The sequence below is a fragment of the Micrasema longulum genome, unplaced genomic scaffold (genome assembly GCF_059751315.1).
Source record: "Micrasema longulum isolate JH-2025_06_02 unplaced genomic scaffold, ASM5975131v1 h1tg002825l, whole genome shotgun sequence".
Classification (NCBI taxonomy): Eukaryota; Metazoa; Arthropoda; class Insecta; order Trichoptera; family Brachycentridae; genus Micrasema; species Micrasema longulum.
The window spans coordinates 99,401-125,419 of NW_028279949.1; the positions used below are offsets into that span (position 1 = coordinate 99,401).

The window sequence follows — 26,019 nt, forward strand, 5'->3', positions numbered from 1 at the left end:
CATGGCACGATCAAGTCCATCAAATACTTGAAGATGGACATGTCAAAAGTAGGAATAATCGGCGTGCGTGCATAAGAAGATGTATGAATGTAGAGGAAGCGAGGTCTGTATGCCAAGATAGAGTGTTATGGCGTTCTATCCTCTCTGCCTACCCCTACAGGGAAACGGCGTGATGGTTTGTTGTTGTTGTTGTTATTTTAGTGTGAATAATTTGAAAATTTTAAGTTCGAATTTATAACAGTACCTAGTTTGTACTTTTCTCCTCTAAACGTGTCGTAGGTAGGACACCTTCAGGACTTTGATATCAATCAGCAACACTGTCTATCGACTCTTGCTCATGGTTCATGGAATGATCATAATTTCATCATGATTCATCATTTTATGAAACATCCACATTTCGAATGCCTCTAGCCTGTTATAATACTGATCGTGTAGGCTTACAATTCAACTCCGTACAAGAGCAGTGACCAAACATAACACTTATCCATTCTTGGCTGGATTTTCAAATTAAGGTTATCATTACAGAAAAAACTTCTCATTTTATTTAATGCTGCCCGAGCTACCCATTTTCTGCATTTGATTTCAATTTCTGGATCGTAGGAATAATTTTCCCCTTACAATGCGAGCAACCATGCCACTTTCCTTTGAAAACAGTGCTGGACAGACTCTATATGTCAACTAATGTAAACTTATTTTCAATAGGAGGGGTCTGAACCCTCTCAACTCTCCCTTTATATACCTAAGTCGTTCATTGTTAACATATCAAACATAAAAAAGTCGGATTTTAAGTTTTGTGATTTTATTAAAATTGACTTTCACCATTTGTGTAAACGCTTGAACGAGAAATGACAAATAAAATGAATTAAATTTATTTGCGGTTACTTAAGATAAAACTCAATTTATAAAAACCTACTTAAATTCCCAATATGCTAAGACAAGTAGTGTTGCGTTATATGGGCCACTATCAGCTATCTGCGTCCACGAAGTTACGCAGTCAGCAACTTACTCCACAAACCGATGTGGTAACCGCTAGTCGGCGACTAACCACTCGGAGTTTAGTAATGACAGCAATTTGTTATGGAGATTTAACTTTCCTTAAGTGTGGCTAAGTTTATCTCACTAATAAATCAAGGGATACGGCGGTGATCTGGTGATTAAATGCGTTTTGCTTATAAAAAGAATGAAGTCAATAAGAAATATGAAGGAATTAGGTAGATAATTATATTTTTTAAAAAACATTTTGTGCACTGTACTTGGAAGGTTTATTGCAACAAACATATTATAATATTTTAATAATATAAAAAATTATTCTATTCAATCACCGCAACATGTTTATTTTTTAAATTTATACATTCGTTTTCAAGGTAACCTTACCGCAAAACTTCAGAGGAACATTTTTTATCATGTACTTTTAAAAACATATTTTTGTTTTTTTTTATTCCCAAAAAATAACAAAATTGAGTTAAAAATGTATTTGGTTAAAAAAACGATGCGTACTGGACGTGGAACAGAAAAACGGCGGGGCAGGGGAGAGGTATGGGTTTGTGGAAGGAATGCTAGAACTTAAAATAAAAGTTCGACTCTTTTTTCAAACTAAAAAATATAATGATTTTTCAAATGAAGAATGTTTCTCTAAAGTTTCGTATTCTGACACTCAAACGCCGTGTATATATGCGCCCGGTGGGCATTTACCAAGACTATAATAAAGAGTCTTAGTATTAAATGATAGACAAACAAAATACATTAGGAAGAGAGGGAATGAAATAAGACTCAGTTGGGAACGGAAGAGAGATCGAGATGATTATAATCGAATTTAATTCAGTGATCGCATAAAATAAAATAACTTGTTTACAAATAAGTCAAGACTGGGATATTTGTTGGCAGACGTAAAAATTTTAGGTAAAGTGGAGTGAAAACCATAATTATTTTAATGGTTTTCACCATGGTAAATTTGTCTCGGGTAAATAGTTGTGATATTTAATTTCATAGAGCTCAGTTGTTCGGGCGCATTATATAGTGATTGAAGGATTTTATATGAAACGTTAATATTTTAGCTAACAATCCATTGGCAAAAAAATAAAGAAAATTAATTTGCTTTTATTTTTACTTTTATTAAATATATTTGGACCCCTGTATTAAGTAGATTTGCATGTCATGTATAAGGCTAAGGTAAGAAAAAAATCGTTTTTGTTTGTCTTGGAAATGGGATGTTCGATCACTGATTTTGGTTTATTACCTTTATGAGTCCAATCACCATTGTTGCAAAGTCCAAGAACAATGGCGCGTGATATCTACTTTTAACGAAAGTATTGATATCTTTTAACGATATTTCATCTTTCCCTCTATTCATTTGTTAATCGCAGTATCTCCAAATTAACTATCGCTGTACTTATTCACAGTTCAATACAAACCTTCTAAGTAAATGGGTGTCTTGAGGGCGCAACGGGGGACCTGGTTAGGTCACGTTCTAGGGATGCCTCAGAAGAGCCTCAGCTGAAGTTGCCTCTTCTCCAGACTTACGGACTACAGCCCAGGAAAGCAGTCGATGACATTTTTTCTGCCAGTTTCGACAGAACTCAGTGACGTGGATTGACGTGGGAAGAGACGAAAGTGCTTGCTGGCCAAATAGTCTCCTGGAGGCGTCTGGTGATGTCCTCATGTTCCACTTTAGAGTGGATGTGGAAAATAAAAAGTTCCCATCCATACATTGCATTTTTGCAGTTTTTATACATATACAATTTATATACATATAAGGGCGGGCATATAATTAATTGCCTTAAGGCAATTTCTTCCTACCTACCCAAACCGTTCAGTTTGAGAAAATTACAAGTACATGGACATATTTACCAAATACAATTTTATGTAACAATTTAAAACAAAAATTAACTAGAAAATTTACACTTTACTATGATGAAAGGAGAAAAGAGGTAAGAGGAATAGAAAGAAGAAGGTGGAAGAAACAACTCAAACATTTAGATAGTGACATTTCAATCCTGATTGAAATGTAAATAAAGAATTTATTTTTATGTTTTTTAAATGGGAGTTGCATTATTTTTTACCTTGCTTATAATAAACAAGGTTTATATTTCATAAAGAGGATTTTTCTGCCATTGTATTACATTATTTAAGCTAAACTGTTGGAATCAGGAAGGATATTCTAATGTGAGCCAATCAGGTACTTCTCAGCATTTGCACACGTGGAGAGGAAACCACTTTAAACTCTTCATGAGAAGCCGGCCTATTGACAATTGTCAACCGGCCTTCCGTTCCACTAGAAGAGTGTTCAGCATTTTGTTCCCTACTTTGGTTTATTTTACCAATTGCCTGCACTATATTTATCATGTATGATACTACCTCTCGTGTGAGTTCTTAATTACCCGTCACCGATGGGATGTCGCAAAGATCTTCACCCAGGCTTCACATCATTTATAATACCCAGAAGGGGTATTATAGAAGGGTTCTCTCGTTACTAGAGGGAAGAGATAGTCCATGTTGGAGGTTAGAAGAGCTCTCTCGAATAAACAGGCAAAGTGGGATTATTCAGAATATTGTAAAGAAGTGATAGAATGTGAATGTGAATGTTTTCTCAATGCCTGATACTGAGCCAGTGTAGTTGCGTGTAGTATTTGGTTCATAGAATCAAACCCTGAACTAAGTGATTTTGACCCGATGGCTCTTAGGAAAAAAATCTGGAATATTCATTTTAAAGGTGTTTTTCCACGGTTATATATCAGCCTTGTAATTACAATTTCTATTAACAGATTTATTGATCAACACCAATTGAATTTCACATACGGAATCCGAATAATTACGTAAAATTTCTAATCATAATTATAGGCAACATATTATACAACGCGCTATCGATAAAGTTGGAGATATGCATAAATTCAAAACGGATGAAAATTGATGTTTTAAAAATGTATAAATATGTTACTATCCATTTATGATCGCAACGCTGATTATTTCATTCGAAATAATCGTTTTAAAAATCCATGTAACAGACTTCCGCATAAACTTGTCATTAATGCATGAATAATAAAACATATCGATGCTGTAAAGGTAAAAGTTATCAAGTGAAATGTAGCAATTTTACGATTAAAAGTTTTTTTTTAAATTAATAAATAATTTCGTTTATAAAATTTTTATTTGTAAGAATCACGCCCATATAATACGTATATTTTATATGTTTTTATTAATTGTCACTTTTGTAAAGTTGCTTGCTACGTGTAGCTTGGCAACTTTTCCTTTACAGCGTCGATATGTTGAATCATCAATTATTAATGTATGGTAAAACCAGTATTATATAGAACAGAAAACTAATCGAATATCGACTCTTCGAAATATTGTTTATGTACAATACACAAATTTGGTGCGGCACCGGGAGACGTGCAGATATGATGCACACGTGGAGGAAGGCTCGCGCACTATTTTGTGACTGTTGGCCAAAAGGCAACCCATCAAACACATCGTCAAAGATCTAGCGGACTTCCAGACTGCGGATCCTGAATCGATATAATATCTGACTGGTCGAGATCTGTGGCTCAATCACAAATAACTATCGACGTGCTAATAAACGACGTGATAACAATTTTTCACTATGGTTGTTTATCGTATTCGCAATCACAATGAAACATGTGTAAACAGCTAGTATTAAATGTCAAAATATTTACGTTTCGTGACGTATTATCCTGCTGCGCAATCACATATTTGAGTTTCACCGGTGTAAATATGGAAAATATTCCAAAACTGCTATTTTTATTTATTTATATATTATTTATCATGCTATTTATTGCATTTAGCCAGCTGTTGGCAAAGCGAAATGTTGAAAAAAGCAGTCGCCATAGTAATTGAAATTTATTTTCCACTTTTTTTGTATTAGATACTCTTTACTATTTTGCAAATGCAATATATTGTATAATTTTTTTATAGTAAACGCCGATTTTTCGCCAACGAACTGTATTTATTTACGAAGAAAACAAAAAACAAACTGACACGAGCGTTGACTTAGAGATCACACACGCGTTGAATTATGAATGCGATAACTTAAGCACGTTCATTATTGTTCATTTTAATTGCTCAAATGCTTAGAACCTTTTCAGCGCGTCGATGTTATTTGTTATTGAGCTACTGGACGTCTAAATTTTATTTTATTTTTCTCATTTTCTTGTTTTTTTTATTTCCTGCCGTACGCTAAATAAAAAAAAATACGCAAATTGATTGAAATCTTGTGTGTAAATACTAAATTTGAGAACACGTTCTAATTTTGATTTAATCCAACTCAGATCTACACATTATAATATCATATGCATTAGTGGTGCACATTGCACCAAATTGGTACTCCAATTTAGAGTGTTTTATTTGATAATTTGTAGTTTGCATTACTTTACGGGCTGTTTAACCCATTACGTAGCAGACAGGAAATATAAATTAGAAGTTGATCAATAGAAAGCAGATAGCTGATTGTTGATGGGTACAGAAAAATAGATGCATAGCTTTATTCAGCAAGCGAATTGCCCTATTAATGGGTGAATTCTGACGTGCATTCATACTGCTTCTAGGTGTGTAAAACAGTGCATAATATCTCGCTCTAGTATATTTATTAGGAACATACAAGCTGATATCTTTTTGATACTGATATTTTTTTTTTAATGTTCAGGAGAGCTGAAATACGTCTCAATTTCAAGACTTTAATCCACAAACTAAAATATTTTAGTGTTTCTTTTTAATAATAAATTACCATTCTAAATGACGCTGATTTTTTTTTCTTCGTGTATTTACTGAAATATTAATAAAACTTTTGAAAACTCAAACATATACAAAAATACAGATGGTCCCTTCTGCCATCTGACTGCCGAAGTCTTACACTGAAGGGGTGATATTTCAAACGCTCTTGCGGGCGAAGAAAAAGATTTTTGAAAAAGTGTTGTCTACCGCCACGAAAGCGTTTCAGACTGACGGATAGTAAAATATTGCAGCGTTACACAAATATTTCGACATCTTCATCATTAAAAGCGTCCTCTGTGGTGTAGTGATTAAGATACTTTTCTCACACACGGAAGGTTCTGGGTTCGATTCCCGGTGAGAACATAAAAATTAAATGTGACTTTTCTCAAGCCAGGGTGGACTGTGCTATAATTCACCACTGTTATTGGCCCTCGTAGCCTGTTGTGCAAAAAAAACCGTTTCCGCACCTAATGATGCATAGGGCATTTATAAAAATAAATTTAAAAGGTGTATGGGGCGCTGCATTGGTACACCAATTGCAGCGTATCTTATCATTGTTTTATTACACGAAGGTAAAATGATCAGTCTTACGCTTCAGCTACCAGTCCCAGAGACTATAAAATGTTTTAGTGTGAAAACACCCTTTTAATTTCTATTTATTATTTTTTTTAATATTTATTTATTTATTTTTTTATTAACGGGCATTTTCCATGTATACAATTTATAGGTTTTAAATATAACAATAAAAGAATAGTTAAAAACAATTTCAAAAAAAGAAAAGAAGCATTGACAAACGTAAGGGACGTCAAGACAAGATCTGGACTATTTATTTAGTGCTCGTTTAAATCGTTGTGAACTTAAACCAAAAAAATCCAGATCGTGTCTTGAGTTAACAATACGACAAAAAAGGGTCCATTGGAGAATTAAGACCAGAGTTTTTTCTATGCTGATCTATGAACACTACTTTATTGTTGCTTTACCTACGAGTCGGAATATTGAATTTTACTTGTCCCAGTAATGATGGAACATCGATTATACCATTTAGTTTGCCAAATATATAAATATTAGTTCCATGTTATTATTTAACATTGACTCCATATCTTCTTCTTTCTTTTCTTCTTTTTCCACATCTGCTCCTAAGTGGAGCATGTGGACATCACCATGTGCCTCCACTAGACCCTATCGCCCGCCAGCACTCTCGCTTTTTCCCATGTCAATCCAGCGCCCCTTAATTCCGCCGAATAAAGTCTAAAGATCGTCATTGACGACCTATAGGATGGCGTGATCCCGCAGGTTACTAGGTTAGGTTACAGACTCTTTATCAGCATAAACATAATAACCCCTCTCTAGCCCAAGCATTCACGATACTTTTTGAAGCAAGCCATGTTGGACTGATTCAATGTGATTTATGCGATTGACATATAATGGAGACCAGACCACGAAGGCATATTCTAGAAGAGTTATTATTAAACAAATAAATATTTCATATCCACCATGTCAGGAAATGAACCCGAGACCTCTTGCGCGGTAAGCAAACGCGCTGACCACTCCGCCACGAGGCCGACTAAAAGGACGTAGGCGGGTAGGTAATAGTATTTCAAAACTGATCGTTAATTCTTTCCGTTTTTAAAATTAAATTTAACCATCCAGAACACTACCAAAGCACCTTACGTGTATTGTAATAATCCCACAGTAAATGAACTTTTGTGAGTATAAACCTATTACTTGTAGAGGTCGGGGTATTGTTATGGTTATAGACTTGCGCGTACAAAGGGTGATTCCGGTTTCCTTTGCTACCAATCGTTGAAATCCTTTGAAGCCAATGACCGGAAGTTATCTGGATATTTTATTTCACTACAAGTTTGCTACTTGGGCGCGCAAGAGAAGTATTTTCATTATTTTTAAAACATATAGGGCCTTACTTGTTAGATTTCCTTACACCAAGCTTATATCTTCCTATATATAATTCCTCTGTAGGTACGTGTGATGTCACCGTACTCCTCCTAAACGGCTTAACCGATTTACGTGCGGTTTTCAGAGAAATATAGATCGTTGCGCTGTGCGTGTTCGTAGATATTAAAAATTTCAATCAAATATGTAAAAAAGAAGTTAGGAGCATAAATGTTTTGTTCATCGATCTACCAGGGTTGCATTCGAGGAGAATGCATTTGCAAAAAAATGGAAAGATGTTGTTTTTTTGTGTATAAAAAAAGTTTGTTTTTGAATGTTTACAAACAGCATTTGTTTTTTGTGGATCTCAATCAGATTCTTTCCTTAAATTCCTTATAATTTCTACCCATTTATTTCTTTTTATTGGATTTTTGGTAACACTAAAATAATATTAAATTCAATACATTTTTAAAAAAACGTATTCCTACATAAGTACACCCCTTTGTTGGTGAGACGACTGAAATTTGACGTTTGCAAAAAGAATGCCATAATTTAAAAAAAAAACATTTTATGTTTTAGAATTCAACCATAAACAAATTCCTAGGTACCTACTTAAATTAAATATCATCAATTTTAACTGTTGGAATTTAATCATAAACGAGTACTTAGGTACCTACTTATCAATGAAAAGTATTTTACCAAGCTAATAGCAGGCAAGCCAACTTCCGGGCAGGACAACGTCTGACGGGTCCGCTAGTATATAATAAAACCTACCAGGTGTAAATAATTATGTCCGGTAGAAAAAGGTCACTTATCAAAACATTTACGACCGAGTATAACTATACCAAGCTCCGTCGTTAATTGTTTGACCATGCCACATTTCTGCGTACATTTATGAACAAGCTGCATGTGCATGTGTAGATACTAATACTAATACGTTTCTCGTGTAAATATTAGTACTAACAAAACGAACTAAACAAATCTCAAGCGTAACTTACGGAATCCGAGTAAATCAAAAACGATAATGATATTTATTTATTAATGTTTTGTTTGATTATTGTGGTGTTGAAGACTTGTGATTTTTCCTAAAAAAACAAACTGCAAATAAACTAGGGATTAAGCACCAGTGAATGACCGTTTTTTCTTTCTAATGGAGAATTTTAAGGTGTTCTGGTGTTGCATTTGTTGTTGTTCAATAATGTAGTCATTTATGTTAAAAATAGGGTCAAAGCACCAATAAATGACCGTTTAAGGTTCAGCTAGTAGTGAAATTAACTTTAAAAGTATAAATTTCATTATTTAAGTGTACAAAATAAATTAAAACAATGAAATACATTCATTTTTCTAAGTACTTTAAACGTAAAGTACAATTAAAATTTATACTACCCTAAAAAATATCAGAATCACCAGTGAATGACCACTACTACCCCACAGTATAAAAACAGGTGTAAATGATGTAATTTGATAATGTTTTACAATGTAAATGTATTTAAATTATATGTATGTACCCACCCAGTCACTGGTAAAAAATTATTCAAAAAGTGGAATAAAACTATATACGTATTTTTATTATTTTAATTAAAGCGTATATTTCAATTTCATAAATATAAATATGTAATAAAATAAATCATTAATGTAAAAATATTGCATAGTCTAACATGAATCATTGACATAACAAATGTAAAAAAAAATTATCTGTTTTAATTTTTTTGCAACAGAGAGGGAAAATATTTTTGAGAAGGGATATGGGAGTCTAGGCATTTACATAAGACAAAAAAATATTTTTAAGAAAAGAGTTAATGACTGGATTTTCCTTAATGGTAGGGATTTGAGTCAGAAACTCCTAGATGATTTTCCAAATGCTTGAGTTTCCTGTTTACCATATTGATGTGCCATATATATGTTTATTTAAATATTTTTTATGTTTCTAATCTTATATTTGTGGTGATTTACTCATGTATCTGTGTCATATAATTACTCGTCCCATCTCAACACAGAACTTTTATTCCCATTCAGTTTGGACTTATTGTCTCAATAATGTACAATAGACTTATGTATGTAAATAAATAAATAAAATAAACAAATAAATATTTATATTTAATATGTCGTGTTTTCTTAACTTGGCATATCAAAGTGTTTCAAAAAATTATTTTACTATAACGTATTTTGAAAACCTGTTATTACCCAGATTCCAGTAGGTAGATACTTCTAATACTTACAAAGATTGTTCTTCAATAATTTGCCTTAATTATTTTCGTTTCCAACCGGTTTTCGAGGAAGTTACCTAGAGGTTACATAACCGCCCACTCGTTATTTATTTCACTATAAATTCAATATTTAGCGTTAGCATCGTGAATATGAATAACATTTACAATACTGCTTATTTAAATCGCTAAATTAAATGAGTTGCGGAGAATATTTTCTTTCACGTGATGAACAAAAAAATATAAAAAATTCGTTGACCACTTTACCTTTCAACGAGTCGTTAAGTACTGATATAAAATCTCAATCAAGTAGTGATATACATTTTATATTTGAAGCACCAACTTTGTGGTTATTTAAAATAATAAAATAAATAATACTAGCTTTGTTTAAACCACTTATTTTTGTTTATTTATTTAAAAAAACAACAGCAATACAAAAAATATACACCAAATTATAAAAAACATGAAAAAAAGCCAAATCAGTTTTCCACGTAAATACAATTTTAAAAATCCAGTTCAGTTAGATGTTAATACACATTTTATTTATTTCTACTTTAACATTGTTTGTATTCTTTTTTTTATACAGAATAATGTTCCCTCACCGAGGGTCCCGTGCCGAGGGAAACATTTTACAAAATGTGAAACATGCCTCAGATTAGCTATTTAATAAAGTTAACCTAATAATCACAATAAAGAAACGTAATTAATCCAATTAACCTAATTATCATTAACATAATAAACAATAAAAAACTAAAAAACCAATTTATACAGACCAATAGAACAAATTTCATACACAGTACACACATTTTACCTATTTGGCTTGATTCACTCATCGATCCGTGCGCAACCCACCTCCACTATCCATTTCTTAATAGCAATTTCATATTGTGAGAACGTACTAATTGTCCTTATGGATAATTATAAAGATACAGAAGTGCATGTGTGTGAGTTTTTGTGTGTGAGGATGCGCAAATAAGTGAGTGGAGTGTGGTTTTGGTAGGTATGTGAATATGTGTGTGAGTGTGTATGGGTGTGATGGTGGGTTTATGGACACGGTGAGTGTGTGTTTGATATGAGTGAATAGAAACATTTAAAATGTAAAAATAAAATTGTTATAAAGAAACCTAATTTTATTCGGATAATATTTTTTTATTCTTATTTTAAAGGTGTATTTACTGCAGTTAAATATATCTATGTTATTGAAAAATACATTTTAATTACGCGTAGTTCTGTGCATATTTGTAGGTACATGGAAAAGAGATAGATTCGTGTGACAGATGCGGTTGCCAAGGCTAACTTAGAAACCAGAACAAGACTATCAAGACGTCCATTAAGAATTTCATGTAAAATTCCCATGTCTAATAGCAAACGACGATCCTCAAGACTAAGTATATTATGTTTATGACAAGAAGTTTTATAGTTAAGGTACTTAAATCTGGATCTCCAATTGAGATGTCTCAAAAATGTTTGCTGAATATTTTCAAGCCTTACCTTGTGTGTGGAATACTGAGGAGACCACACAGAGGAGGCATGTTCAAGGAGACTGCGAACGTAAGTGAAGTAAATCAATTTGATACTGCTGAAAAAGATGGAAAAATGTGGAAGATGTCTGTATTCAACAGTGAAGATAAACGGGCTGATAAGAAAAAAAGGAAAATTTCAGACAGCTCATATCGAAAATCCTATAAACTTAACGTTTCTAACAAAATGATTCATTTTCAACCATCTTCTTGTTCCTCCCAAAATTGCAAATGTTTTGTTCTTTGAAATATTTTCCGTTACAACTTTAGAGTTGTGATGAAATGTAAGTTTCAAATGTATATAGTTCAGAAACGATGATAATTAATATGTACTTATTGTGTATGCAGACAATTGGTAGAATCCCATATTTAATTTGGTAATGTATCCAAAATAAAACAAGTTTATGTACATGTGATTAATGCGATGCCATTTATATTGGTCAATCAGGCAGATCTTTTAATACAAGATTAAAAGAACATAAAAGTGCGTTCATTAAACAAAAACCTGAAAATCCCAATTTGCGAAACACCTCATCAATAACAAACATAATTTGACAAACAAAAAAAAACCTGAACCATTACACATAGAAAATAAAGGCTATAGACATCTGTTAGAACAGCTAGAAATAATAAAAAATGACAATAACTTATAAATGAACAGTTAAACCTAGTTAATTCACCTTTACTTAATATTTTCAAAAAATCAAAACTAAATTATTTATAATTGTTATCTTGTAATTGTAAATTTTTTATTTCATATTATGTGTGAAAATATAAAATAAACCAACTAAACATATAAAAACTTGTCATGTTCCCAATAAATTTAATTAAAAATGAAATAATATTATAAAATCTGAATGTATTTTTACCTTAGTTTTCATTAAACATAAATGAAACCTGTGTAAAACACCAATGTAGAGTTTCAACAATAATTTTCAAAATAAACCTGTGTAAATGACATCAATATTTTAATAATTATTTTATTAATTTGAAAGTCATACTATATTTTTCAAATATTTTTAAGTAATAGAAGGTTTTTCCCCAATATAACCAAAATATTCCTCTAATATACTCAGTATACCCTAATTGAATTTTAATTACTCTACTCTCAAACATAAAATAGCAATTATTTTTAGTATTTAAGGAAACTTGGTAAATATTTAAGTTAGTTTGTTTGAAAATGTCCTAACAAGACGAAACGCGTCACAGTATACCCTTTGTATATTTTATAAAAAATAAAGTAGAATTATAATCCAATAAACTTGTTTTATTTTGGATATATTGCCAAATTAATATATAGTTTACTCGTATTTGATAATTAGATACAAGTTCATATTAGGACAATATTTTTACTGTTTAAAGACAAAAAAAATATTTAAAAGAATTCGTTATATGATCCAGCATTTAGCAATAGCGTTTAACGTGTCACGCTAAAGTTGCATGCTAATAAAAGAAAAAAAATAGCAGTAATTTCCATTATACATATTCTAATGTCTATTACGTATTTTGGACTCATATGAGTCAACATAAAACATCCAAAAGATATAAAATATTCTCTTTAATATCTTTTTTATGATATCTATTTAATTGAGACAGTAGAACAATGAATGAGTTACGTTATTTTCTCACATCAAACAATGTCGGTATAATATATGGGGATCTCATCTCTTTAATTTGCATATGTTTCATTAAAATCTTGTATAATGTAGTAGGTATTTAATTTGGCGGATTCATTTTATGTATACGAATGAACAGAGTGTTGCGAAACATATTCAAATTTAGCGTTTTCAACTAAAAGTTAAATGAAAATACGGTGATCAGTCTAACGCTTCAGATGCCAGTCCATGGACAATTTATTAAAATATTTGAGTTCTTACTATTTATTTACCCAAAAATTTCTATTTTCAGCCCATTTCCTAAGAAAATATAAATAACTTGTGCTGGAAAAATGGGATTCAAGTGATGGAATTCGAACTTCAAACCGTTGATCCGTTAGTCCTCAACACTACCACGGGACCACAACCCGGTTCGTGCCATGTAATTTTAACTGCAGTGAACCATCTTTAAAATTAATATTTCTCGTTTATCCTGCCAGGAATTGAACCCGAGACCTCAATCATGGTTAGTAAATAATTTTTACCTGAGAGTAGTCATTGAGTAAAAAATAAATAAATATAATCAAAAGTACAAAAAAATATATATATAAAATATAAACATGAATTGTGACGTATTAGGGGCGTGACCAATGCAATGACAGAGTTAAGGGAAATTCAAAATTACAAATTCAAAAATATTTTTTATGCTACTAATAAGTAGCAAATAAAAAAAAAGGTAAAAATGTAAAAAAAATGCAATATTACTCTATTATTTTATGAAAATGAGCCTGAACTACTGAGCTCAACTAAATTAAATATTCCAACTAGAAACCACAGACAAAACTTACTTTTCCATACTAAAAACCATAGATCTGATAATGGTCTTCATTCCCCTATGCCCAGAATTCTTAGGTCTGCTAACAAATAATGAAAAAAATCGGGTTGTGGTCCCGTGGCTAGTGTTGCGGACTCACGGGCCGGAGGTCCGAGGTTCAAACCCCACTCTACCCGAACTTGATTTCCATTTTCTAATAGTGAGTTATTTACACCTCGTTGAAAATGGCTATCAAAATTGAAATATTTGGAAAAATTATAAAAACGATAATATTTCTTTTTCTTTAATTTTTTTTTTCAAATGATTTCTTTAATCACAGGTTGTCTGTTCTTTGATACGATCACTGAATCAAATTAAATTTTAAACACCTCTCTCCCGCTTCCACTCCCACCAAGTCCAGTATTTACTTTTGTGTTTTACTACTTTATTTTATAATAATTTTCTATGTCCTTAAAAATGCTCACTGGGCGTTATACATAAATAAATAAATACAAAATAAAAATGTTGTGTAGTTAAGACTTCAAGTCATACCAGTTTAGACGTACTGGCGAATTAACCATGGCTGGACTGGAAGAATCAGTAAACTCCTGGTTTTCAGACTCTCGTCTTTTTCTTTGCAGTCTCAATCCTGGGGATTGGTTTGCAGCAAAGTCCTGCATCTCGTCCTCCATTGGTCTCTATTTTCTTTCTGCAGCCCTCTTCAGCTCAACATATGAGGTGCAGTTAAAATCTTCGCACACTTGCTCCAAATATTGTAATAAATTACTCTCGTCTAAACCTCCATAATCTAATAGGTTAATATTTACTATAAATAGATATACATGGGTACTTTTACTTTTGCATGTACTTCTAAGAAAAATTAACTGTGTTTTATTTATTATATGTGAGGATAATGATGTTAATGTATAAAATAGCTACAGTTGATGATTTGAGTCATGACGCAAGTAAAAAAACGGTTTTCGGGTCACAATCTCAAAACTAGGTTAAACGGTGGTGTAAAAATTAATAAAAACATGTTTTACTGAAATAATTTATTTGATAAGAGTAAAAATATTATTTAGGTAAGCATTTTGAATACAACAAATATTAATTAAAAAACGTTCTTAAGTAACATTATTCTCCAAAACATTCTAGAAAAGGGAATACGGAAGTCTTGGCATTTACTAGGCATATGACTTCTTATTGACGGGTTTAAGAGACCACTTGACACACTGTGTATAATTCACCATTCTGCCAATGTTCCAACATTCATATACATTATATTCTTCTATCTGTTGATTTAAGTTAAGTAAAAGAGCATCGACACCTGTAATGATGTATGTGAGATTCATCTGACTTAATTATTTCACCCGTATATTAAATAAAAATAAATTTTGGCGCTGTCTAGTATGCAGGTCATAAGAACTCTTAAATGCCCAGACTTCCATTAATATTATCTAAAATTTTATTTATCTATATTTAAAAATGTTAATTAAGTAACACTCTGGGGTTAAAACTCAGTCCTTGTATACATACATTTACACAAATGGAAAATATTGTTTGTTTTCAATAAAATACATTGTAAAGCTTAATTAAATTTATTTTCAGTTCCCAAACAGTAAAAGATATCACAATATATACAGGTCTCAAAATAATATAAATAATAAATAACATTAAACATCTTTCACCAAATATATGTGAACATAAGTAATGACGAAAAAAAAGTTAAATAGACCAAAATTTAACTAACAATACATCTTATTTAAGCAAATTCATATAATTTTCATTTTTTAGATATGGTTTGTAAAATTCAATTAAAACAATAATAGTTTATAAACAATTTTGTAAAACTGATTAAGTTTTTTAAAGCCAGTATAAAAGATTATTTTTCTTCCATGATTTCTGTGTTTAATATGGACACAGCAAAATATATTCTCTACTCTGTATTCTATACATAATTTAATCTGACTTAGTAGGTAGGTTTAAATTTGTAAACTGCAAAATGATAAAATATACAAACACAAAAGTACAAACAGATGTTAATATTATATAAACAGAACTATAAATACAATTAAGAGACAACATAAAATGTCTAATTGACCCAATAAATTATTATACCATAGTTAAAAGTCTTTCCTTAACCCTTCAATTCGCAATTTTTCTAATTTTAATTAAAAACATTTTTACGCAAATACTGGGAAATAATTATTTTTTTTTAATCATTTTTAATTTAACATTTTACTTTATTATGACAATATGCTACATCTGGCATAAAAGGGTTAAAAAAATTACAAGATCGTTCGGAAAACAAGAAATAACGATTTATAAAAACAATTTTTTATATAATAACGAAAGTTGCGGAAACAATTTGGTAGTCAGATGGCAGAAGGGACCGGGACCATCTTTACTTTTCAAAAATGTTCAGGAGAGCTGAAATACTACTCAATTTTAAGACCCACAAACAGATCCACAAACTTAAATATTTTAGTGTTAATTTTCAATAATAAATGACCATTCTAAATGATGCTGTTTTTTCATATTATTTCTATTTGTATTTACTAAAACATTTTTTAAAACTTTCAAAAACTACAAAACAGACAAAAATACAGATGGTCCCTTCTGCCATCTGACTACCGAATTATAATTTCATATCTTAAAAAAAATAATTAAAAATCACCATTTGAACTTAAGCTAGTTTACACTTGACAGAATACGTGCAACTGACTTTTTGTTTCAAATTTTATCAACAAGTTTTACCCGGGTGGCGACTTTTAAAAATAAACTATAATGGCTAGTATGTACACAATATAATTGACCAGTCGCCGAGTGATTAACATGTTTGAATTTACTTTTACACACCGATTATCGGCATGTTGCAGATTGTCTACATTGGGCATGGCAGAGTTAAATTTAGATATTGAACAGCAAATTATATCAATGGATTTTACCAACTACTATTCATTACCAACTTCAGATACTCTAATTGGTACAAGAATTTGTAAATATAACTGTGGCTAGGGTCTAAAAGGGCCAATATCGTAATTCACAACATTACGGCATAGTAATTTAGAACTATTTTATGACGTTACATGAACTGTTTGATGTGTTTGAAATTATTTGACGAAAGAAAAACAGATGTCATGTTTTGAAACGCAGTTTTGAATTTACTGTTAAAATGGAAGGCTTATTTTTATTTTGAAATATTTAACAATACGAGCGAAGCATTGTTCAGTCATAGCACTCCACTACTTCGGGAATTACACTGGGTACGTTTACCACAGAGGGTGGAATACAAACTCTGTTGGCTTATGTATAAGTCACTGCACAACTCTGCTCCAGAATATCTAAGGGAACTCTGCATTCAAGATGAACTAGCTGACGGACGTCTTACGATTAGATCAGCTATATCAACGTCGAAAGGAAAAGTTATTATACCTCAACGCAAACAGCGCTCTTAATTTGGCGAACGCGCATTTGCGGTCGCAGGCCCTACGGCATGGAATGCTCTCTCAGCAGAGGTCCGAAACTGTGAGAGTGATGTTTCTGAAGAAAATTAAAACCCACTTGTTTTTTAAATCATTTGAATAAATTCTTAGCATGTGGTGACAAGACATTATTTTTCTTAAATTAAAAAGTTAAAATTAAATTTATATCTTTATATAATCACTTTGTAAAGCGCCCTTGAGGTATTATATTACGAGAATGGCGCTGTATAAGTTATCCATAATTATCATGGTTATTGTAAGGTTTTAATATTGTTTGATTAATCTCTTCAATTGCTCGCGTAGATACCGATTAAGAAGATCTCTCAAAGGGAAGGACGAAACGAGACATCTTTCGACGGGAGAACTCCGCGCTCTTGTGAACTATAAAAAAATAAACTAAATTAGTTTCATGACACAAATGATAAACAATGGATCAATTAAATCAGTGTCTTTTGCACAATTAAGGTCCTGCCATGGGTAAGAAAAGGTCCCTTTTCAGGTCCGGAGAACATGATTTAAAAAAATATATAATAGAACATCAATTTTGTAAAAAAAACATCGGATAGTGCCAGAAGAACTACTAGCACATTATTATTTACGCTGTATTAAGTTAGGTAGTTCATAAGACTGTATACTCTCATGAAATTATTTTACTTAAATCGATTAAATATAAGACTATTTTTAATTTCAATATTTAAGTTTGAATGTGAGATTTATTCTGTGTCCGGGTAGATAAATAATACAGTTCTGAGTGTGAAAAAGGACCAGAACCCAGGACGAGCATTTTTGACTCGATGGCTACTCTCAGGTTAATATAATGTGAAAGGAAATTGAGTGAAAAAAGTCCACCTCGTTAGATAGAGGTTGACGAGTTTGTCTACCATTATTGAGGTCCTGGATTCAATTTCTGGCAGGGTGGACGCTAATAATTGGTTTTCAAGGCGGTTCTACACTGCAACATTTCAATGTTCTTGGACTGGCCTTAATTTCATATAATATTTATTTTATTTTATTTGTAATAAAACAAAGATACACACTAGAAAACATACAATTTGAAGTTATTCGTAGATACAATTTCACATGCATGTATATCTTCAATTATAGAATTACACAAAATAGATAGAATAAAATTTGTTCCATTTTTTATTTTATAGAAACAGAAGAAATACCGCATTTATTGATAGTACATAGTATAATTTCCTTGCTTATTAAGGGCTTACATAACATTGCAAGGAAATATTACTAGTAACTTGTGTATGTATGTATGTATGTGTGTATATGTAAATATATGTATGTATGTAACATATATACATACATATATAAATGTGTGTGTATTTATCAATAAATGTATACTAGTCGGTTTACATTTTATTTGTCTGTTCTTTCTATTAATTTGTAAATAATTATATTGTATTAAAATGTAATTACCCTAGTTTTGAACGGGGTATGTACCCCTGTTAGCTGGGCAAAGTGTACAAAAAAATATATGTAATATTATAATATGTACAAGTAAAAAAATAAAATAAACTTCACTAGGTACACAGATACCTGTTTTGAAGCTACTCAGATCATATTAATAATTACAAAAGCGAAATAAAAAAAAACAAAAAAAAAATCTTCCATTAAAAAAAAAAACAACTAACAATATAGACAGTTACACCAACAATCTTACATCACTTGTCTTAAATTTGATAAAAAGGAAGGTAACAGATGGATTTTTTTTTTTAAAAAACATTAATTTGTACGATGTGTATCCATAAAATAAACAGATGTAGTTCGTCATTGACTAATGGTTTTAAGAAGGATTTGGTGTATGAATGACTTTTTATCCGATTAAATTAAGCACCAATTAAATAATGAATTGAAAATGAATGTGTTATTTAAGATGTAAAAATAGTCAAAAAATATCAATTAAAAATAATTACTTTATCCCATTTGTTGACGAACGCAAACACGGCGCAGTGAAGACCGCTTTACCGCAACCACGCCGGGGCGCAGGCAACACAGTATTCAGGAACGCATTAGGAGGATCCAGGGCCCCAGGACCCCGGGAATCAGGGGTCTTCTTGTAGTCACTGAGCAAATAACATTTTTTTTTAATAATTATTTTCTTAGATACTTTGAGATTATAAAATAGATCAGCAGATATAAAAACTTTGTGGACCCAGTAGCTTAATCACAAATGACTATCGACGTGCTTAAAAACATTCTAAGCATTTGAGCGACCACAATGAACAATAATGAATATATTTTTGATGTTTGAAGGACTTAATTTGTGGAACATTATTATTTAATATATTAAAATAAAATAAAATCATATTGTTTTTATGTACTACCCCGAAGCCACGCCCACTCTACCTTAACTGTGATTTTTTTTTACATGGTATGTTAGTTGTTAATTAACCCCGAAGAAGGCATAGTATTGCCGAAACTAGTTGGTTGTCAAATTATAAAAAAATATAAGTGGTACCTACATAAAAACAATTTTATTTTAATATATTAAATAATGAACATGCTCAAGTTATCGCAGTCATAAGTCAACGCGTGTGTAATCTCTAAGTCGACGCTTTTCCTCGTTAATAAATAAAGTTCATTGATTAAAAATAAAAAAATAATACAATATATTGCATTTGCAAAATACAAAGGAGTATCTGATACAAAAAAGGGGAAATTAAATTACAATTACAATAGAGACTGCTTTTCTTGATATTTGGCTTGCCAACCGCCGGCTAAATGCAATAAATATGCGTGATAAATAATAAATAAATAAATGAAAATAACAGTTTTGGATTATTTTCCATATTTACACCGGTAAAATTCAAATATGTGATTGCGCAGCAGGATTATACGTCGCAAAACGTAAATATTTTGACATTTAATGTAAGTGTTCATGGATGTTGCATTGTGATTGCGAATACGATATACAACCATGATGAGAAATTGTTATCACGTCGATAGTTACTTGTGATTGAGCGACTGGTCGCTTTAACGCTTTGGACAACAAAGAAAATGCGCTTTTAAAAATAGAATTTTCGGGAGTGATTTTACCACAAGTATTTATTTAAGTAAGAACCTACGTCTATGTTGGTTGAAAAAAAAGGAAATCTTAACCAATGATTTTTTTCGGTATTTTGTGTCACAACCAGTACATTCATGCATTTATATTTGCGCCTTTCAAAATATATTTTTAACAAGTTTAAAATAGTTAAGGTAAATTTGATTCAAACCAATGAATGGTTCGGGACATTGGATTATCACTTATATTGAAAATATGTCGAAATTTGACAGTTTTTATTTGACAGTTTTTTTTGCCACCCTTTCAAGTTTCAAATACTAAATACTGTATTTTTGCCTTTTTAATTTTTTTTTTATTCAACTTTTTGTACATAATGTTATTTTTACATTGGCGGGCTTATTGCTAAATGGCAATTTTTTCCAACCAACCAATAAAATAAAAGTTTTATTTTTATAATTAAAGTTACAGAACATATTCGATAGAAAAAAGATTAAAAAGCTAAAGATATATTAAAATAGAAATAAACGTATTTGTTTATAAATAACCTCAAATCGAAACTATTACTCAATGGGAATAAGGAAAAAAGGAGGAAAGAGGAAAGGAGGAAAGATTAAGGAAGAGAAAAGAGATGTTTCTTCAGACGTGATTTAAACAGAGATAATGTAGTAACATCTTTAATGGTGGATGGGAGATGATTCCACAGTCGAGCCGCATGGACACTATATGAGTTAGAGAAGAAAGAAAGCCTTTTTCTCATGTCAGTTTTTAACTCAAAACATGTCAAACTAGCGCCCCCTGAAGGCTTGAGGCTGGAGGCCAGGTTTGCTATAGTAATATGTCAATAACAACTTTTAAAAATAAACCTAGACAAAAAATGCGATTTATGAAATACTAAGTAAAATCCTAAGCATTTTTACCTCATTTTTTGGGGGGGGATCCAAGGCCGAGGGCCTAGCGTGTCTATGGCGGTATGCGGCTTGACAGTGTTCCGAATCCCGGCAAAAGTGCTACCCCGAAACTGGACAACGCTGCGGGTGTAAAGCTTCTACGCCACAGGACACCGCAGACGAGCGGAGGAGATGAGTTGGCCTTTTCCTCGTCACATTATTTTGAAAATAAAACAAATTGAAAAAGATATATTAGTTGTGTTACTTAGTTATAAAGAACATTAAAAGCATTTAATATATAAATACATTTAGACAAAACATAAAAATTTCAATCGAAATGCAAATTTTAGGGAAAGCACATTAAATACATAAATTAAATGCTTTACAGAAATAAGTATCCAGATTGTTATTAACATCGAAGAAAAAAATACAATAAAATATAACAGTAATGCATGGTAAATATTGCACATTATAAGCTTAAAATCTATGGAAAACATAGTATGTACACAGTTTGAGTATGATATTTGACATTTCATCCAAATGACGAGTGGATATTTGGACGAAAAACAAAGCATTATCTGTATAACTAATTGATTAAAGTTTTAAATAGCTATGGACAAACATAATTTATTAGTTACCGGTAAAACTGACGTGAGAATTAGCCTGAAAGAAAACAAAGTTAGTTTTTAATTATGAATTAAATTAAAATACAATAATATTGAGTAGAAACATAAACTATATATATATATATATAAACATACATATATACATTTGGACAAAACATAAGCTTCCAATTAAGAATGAAAAATTTAGAGGCAGCTCATTAAATACATAATTGAAATGTTATACAAAAATAGGTGTCCAGATCATTATAAACATCAAAGAAAAAAATACAAGAAAATATAAGCATTATCAATGTTTTAAATACCTATGGAAAAATATTAGTTATTAGTTACCAATAAAAGTAATGTGGAGAATCGGCCTAAAAGAAAACATAGTTAGTTGTTAATTATAAATTTAATTAACATACAATAATATTGAGTAGAAAAATAAACGAGAAACAGCTCCAAAAATATCTACGGAGAAAAAATAACACATAAGATTATTTTAGGAAAAAATTACTAATTCGTTTTTTATGATCGAGATACACTGTAGTTGAAGTACTTATGCAGTGCTCTATGCACCAATGGCTGGAGATAGTAAAACGAATATGTTAAAAAGATCAGGAATCTAGAAGAAAACATCATTATTTAAGTATAAAAAAAACAAAATTTTCTTCGAACTTTAAGTTTCTCGAACACGTGTTAGCCACAAATCAATACGTCAGAGCAAATCAAACTTACATTAAGGTTTACAGTTCTACTTAATTTTTCTAACTAAACCACATTAGTAAAATAAAATCAACACATAAAATATCCCACTACATGCATAATATAATCATTGAAAGCTCCCTCCACATACCCGAAACCATTCTAGACCACAAGTCCTTGTTTTTTGTTTCGCACGTCAAAGAAATAACGAATCTTATAGAAATCTAATTTAAAAATTGTTTTGTTAGTACAAAAACATTGAAAAATATTTACATCGCGATTTTAAGAATTTACAGCTTTCAATGATTATCCCAATGTCAAATTACACCATACTGTTACAAAATTAGGCAAACCTCTACACCGTCTTTGACATTGGTGACAACTAAAATACAAACCCTTAAATAAAAAGTGAATATCAAATTGAAACACAAATGATAATGAGTATTCCCTTACAACATGCCCAAAATACATTATTAAAATTACCACTTAAGAAAAGTTACTAAATTGTCTACAAATTTAAATAGCTATTGAGTTAGGAATAACACAAAAACTCCGGCATAATAATTAAATTATATTATAAATGCATTATTGCTGCCCGGACTCCATAAGAGTTTTCTAGCGAGTCTGAGTAAGTTCACAGACACGGGTCGTTTCTGATTGTGTCACTACAAGCTGTGTCATTGTATTTAAAATTATTTACATTTTTAATAATACGTAAGTCATCATAAATAAAACTAAAATCTCATGAGATGAAATGCTTTTCATGTTACAATTAATGTAAAAAAGTTAGTGACAGAAAAAGTAAATTAAAGTTAACAGCCTCTAGACCTCAATTTCACCTGTATTAGATAAAATAAAAACAATAAATTAAGCATTCCATGTCCGCTCCCAAGTTGGAGCATATGGTGTCCACAAACAGTCTTTCGACTCGGCTTTAAACTCCTGTAAAAAAAAATTGGGATCGAACCAAACAATTTTCAACAATTATCACTCCTTGTCCGCCTCCCGAGTTGCAGCAAATGGCTTACATAAACCGCGTCTGAACGTCTCTAGCGGCGTTCAACACCTGTAAAAAAAAAATTTTGCAGGAATCTAACCCAGAGCTTTTCAGCAATCGTCTCTTTCCATGTCCGCTGCATAGTTAGAGCATATGGCTTCGACAAAAAGCCTCTAGACGTCTCTAAAAAGGTTAAGTCAGGAATTGAACCCATAAATTTTTAACAATTATCATTCCACAAACTTAAGACAACTCGATAGGCTATTAATACCTGTAAAAAAGACAATTTCGTCAGGTATCGAACCCAGTAGTTTTTTTAAACCTTTATCAATCCATGTCTGCTACATAGTTAGAGCATATGGCTTCCACAAATTTAGAATCCTCTATCGGCCATCATGATCTGAAAAAAAAGAAAATATTGTCGGGTATCGAACCCAGTGGTTTTTTTAAACCTTCATCATTCCATGTCTGCTACATAGCTAGAGCATATGGCTGCCACAAATTTAGAATTCTCTATCAGCCATCATGATCTGAAAAAAAAGGGAAATTTTGTCGGTTATCGAACCCAGTAGTTTTCAAAAACCTTTATCAATCCATGTCTGCTACATATTTAGAGCATATGGCTTCCACAAATTTAGAATCCTCTATCGGCCATCATGATCAGAAAAAAAAGAAAATATTGTCGGGTATCGAACCCAGTGGTTTTTTTTAAACCTTTATCATTCTATGTCTGCTACATAGCTAGAGCATATGGCTTCCACAAACTTGGACATCCTAATCGGCTATTAAGATCTGTAAAAAAAGAAAATGTGGTCGGGTATCGAACCCAGTGGTTTTTTTTAATCTTCATTATTCCATGTCTGCTACATAGTTAGAGCATATGGCTTCCACAAGCTTGGACATCCCAATCGGCTATTAAGATCTGTAAAAAAAGAAAATATTGTCGGGTATCGAACCCAGTGGTTTTTTTTAATCTTCATTATTCCATGTCTGCTACATAGTTAGAGCATATGGCTTCCATAAACTTGGACATCCTAATCGGCTATTAAGATCTGTAAAAAAAGAAAATGTTGTCGGGTATCGAACCCAGTGGTTTTTTTAATCTTCATTATTCCATGTCTGCTACATAGTTAGAGCATATGGCTTCCACAAGCTTGGACATCCCAATCGGCTATTAAGATCTAGTAAAAAAAGAAAATATTGTCGGGTATCGAACCCAGTGGTTTTTTTTAATCTTCATTATTCCATGTCTGCTACATAGTTAGAGCATATGGCTTCCACAAACTTGGACATCCTAATCGGCTATTAAGATCTGTAAAAAAAGAAAATATTGTCGGGTATCGAACCCAGTGGTTTTTTTTAATCTTCATTATTCCATGTCTGCTACATAGTTAGAGCATATGGCTTCCACAAACTTGGACATCCTAATCGGCTATTAAGATCTAGTGAAAAAAGAAAATGTTGTCGGGTATCGAACCCAGTGGTTTTTTTTAATCTTCATTATTCCATGTCTGCTACATAGTTAGAGCATATGGCTTCCACAAGCTTGGACATCCCAATCGGCTATTAAGATCTGTAAAAAAAGAAAATATTCTCGGGTATCGAACCCAGTGGTTTTTTTTAATCTTCATTATTCCATGTCTGCTACATAGTTAGAGCATATGGCTTCCACAAGCTTGGACATCCCAATCGGCTATTAAGATCTAGTAAAAAAAGAAAATATTGTCGGGTATCGAACCCAGGTGTTTTCAAAAACCTTTATCAATCCATGTCTGCTACATAGTTAGAGCATATGGCTGCCACAAATTTAGAATTCTCTATCGGCCATCATGATCTGAAAAAAATGGGAAATTTTGTCGGGTATCGAACCCAGTAGTTTTCAAAAACCTTTATCAATCCATGTCTGCTACATAGTTAGAGCATATGGCTTCCACAAATTTAGAATCCTCTATCGGCCATCATGATCTGAAAAAAATAAAATATTGTCGGGTATCGAACCCAGTGTTTTTTTAAAACCTTCATCATTCCATGTCTGCTACATAGTTAGAGCATATGGCTGCCACTCATTTAGAATTTCCTATCGGCCATCATAATCTGAAAAAAGAGAAACTTCTGTCGGGTATCGAACCCAGTGTTTTTTTTAAACCTTCATCATTCCATGTCTGCTACATAGTTAGAGCATATGGCTTCCACAAACTTCGACATCCCAATCGGCTATTTAGATCTAAAAAAAAGAAAATTAGGTCGGGTATCGAACCCAGTGGTTTTTTTATCTTCATCATTCCATGTCTGCTACATAGTTAGAGCATATGGCTTCCACAAATTTAGAATCCTCTATCGGCCATCATGATCTGAAAAAAAAGAATATTTTCTCGGGTATCGAACCCAGTAGTTTTAAAAACCTTTAATATTCCATGTCTGCTACATAGTTAGAGCATATGGCTTCCACAAACTTCGACATCCCAATCGGCTATTTAGATCTGTAAAAAAAGAAAATGTTGTCGGGTATCGAACCCAGTGGTTTTTTTTCATTTTCATTATTCCATGTCTGCTACATAGTTAGAGCATATGGCTTCC

At 31.7% G+C, this 26,019-nt stretch overlaps 1 protein-coding gene and 2 long non-coding RNA genes across 5 annotated transcripts in view; 2 read left to right on the top strand and 1 right to left on the bottom strand.

Annotated features, from left to right (window-relative positions):
- The window catches only part of LOC148271522 (uncharacterized), a 256,041-nt gene that overhangs the window by 89,514 nt on the left and 140,508 nt on the right, over positions 1–26,019 (top strand). The gene's annotated exons all lie outside the window — the stretch shown is intronic.
- LOC148271523 (uncharacterized) lies at positions 22,296–25,286 on the top strand. 2 transcript variants are annotated; one of them, XR_015825073.1, is made up of 3 exons: positions 22,296–23,715; positions 24,628–24,832; positions 25,226–25,286. It is a non-coding gene; the product is annotated as an uncharacterized LOC148271523 (long non-coding RNA). The 2 variants fall into 2 exon arrangements; XR_015825072.1 differs by lacking the exon at positions 25,226–25,286 and having other exon boundaries at positions 22,693–23,715; positions 24,233–25,162.
- LOC148271524 (uncharacterized) lies at positions 23,702–25,681 on the bottom strand. Its single transcript, XR_015825074.1, has 2 exons — positions 24,049–25,681; positions 23,702–23,921 (listed from the first exon to the last, which is right to left on the bottom strand). It is a non-coding gene; the product is annotated as an uncharacterized LOC148271524 (long non-coding RNA).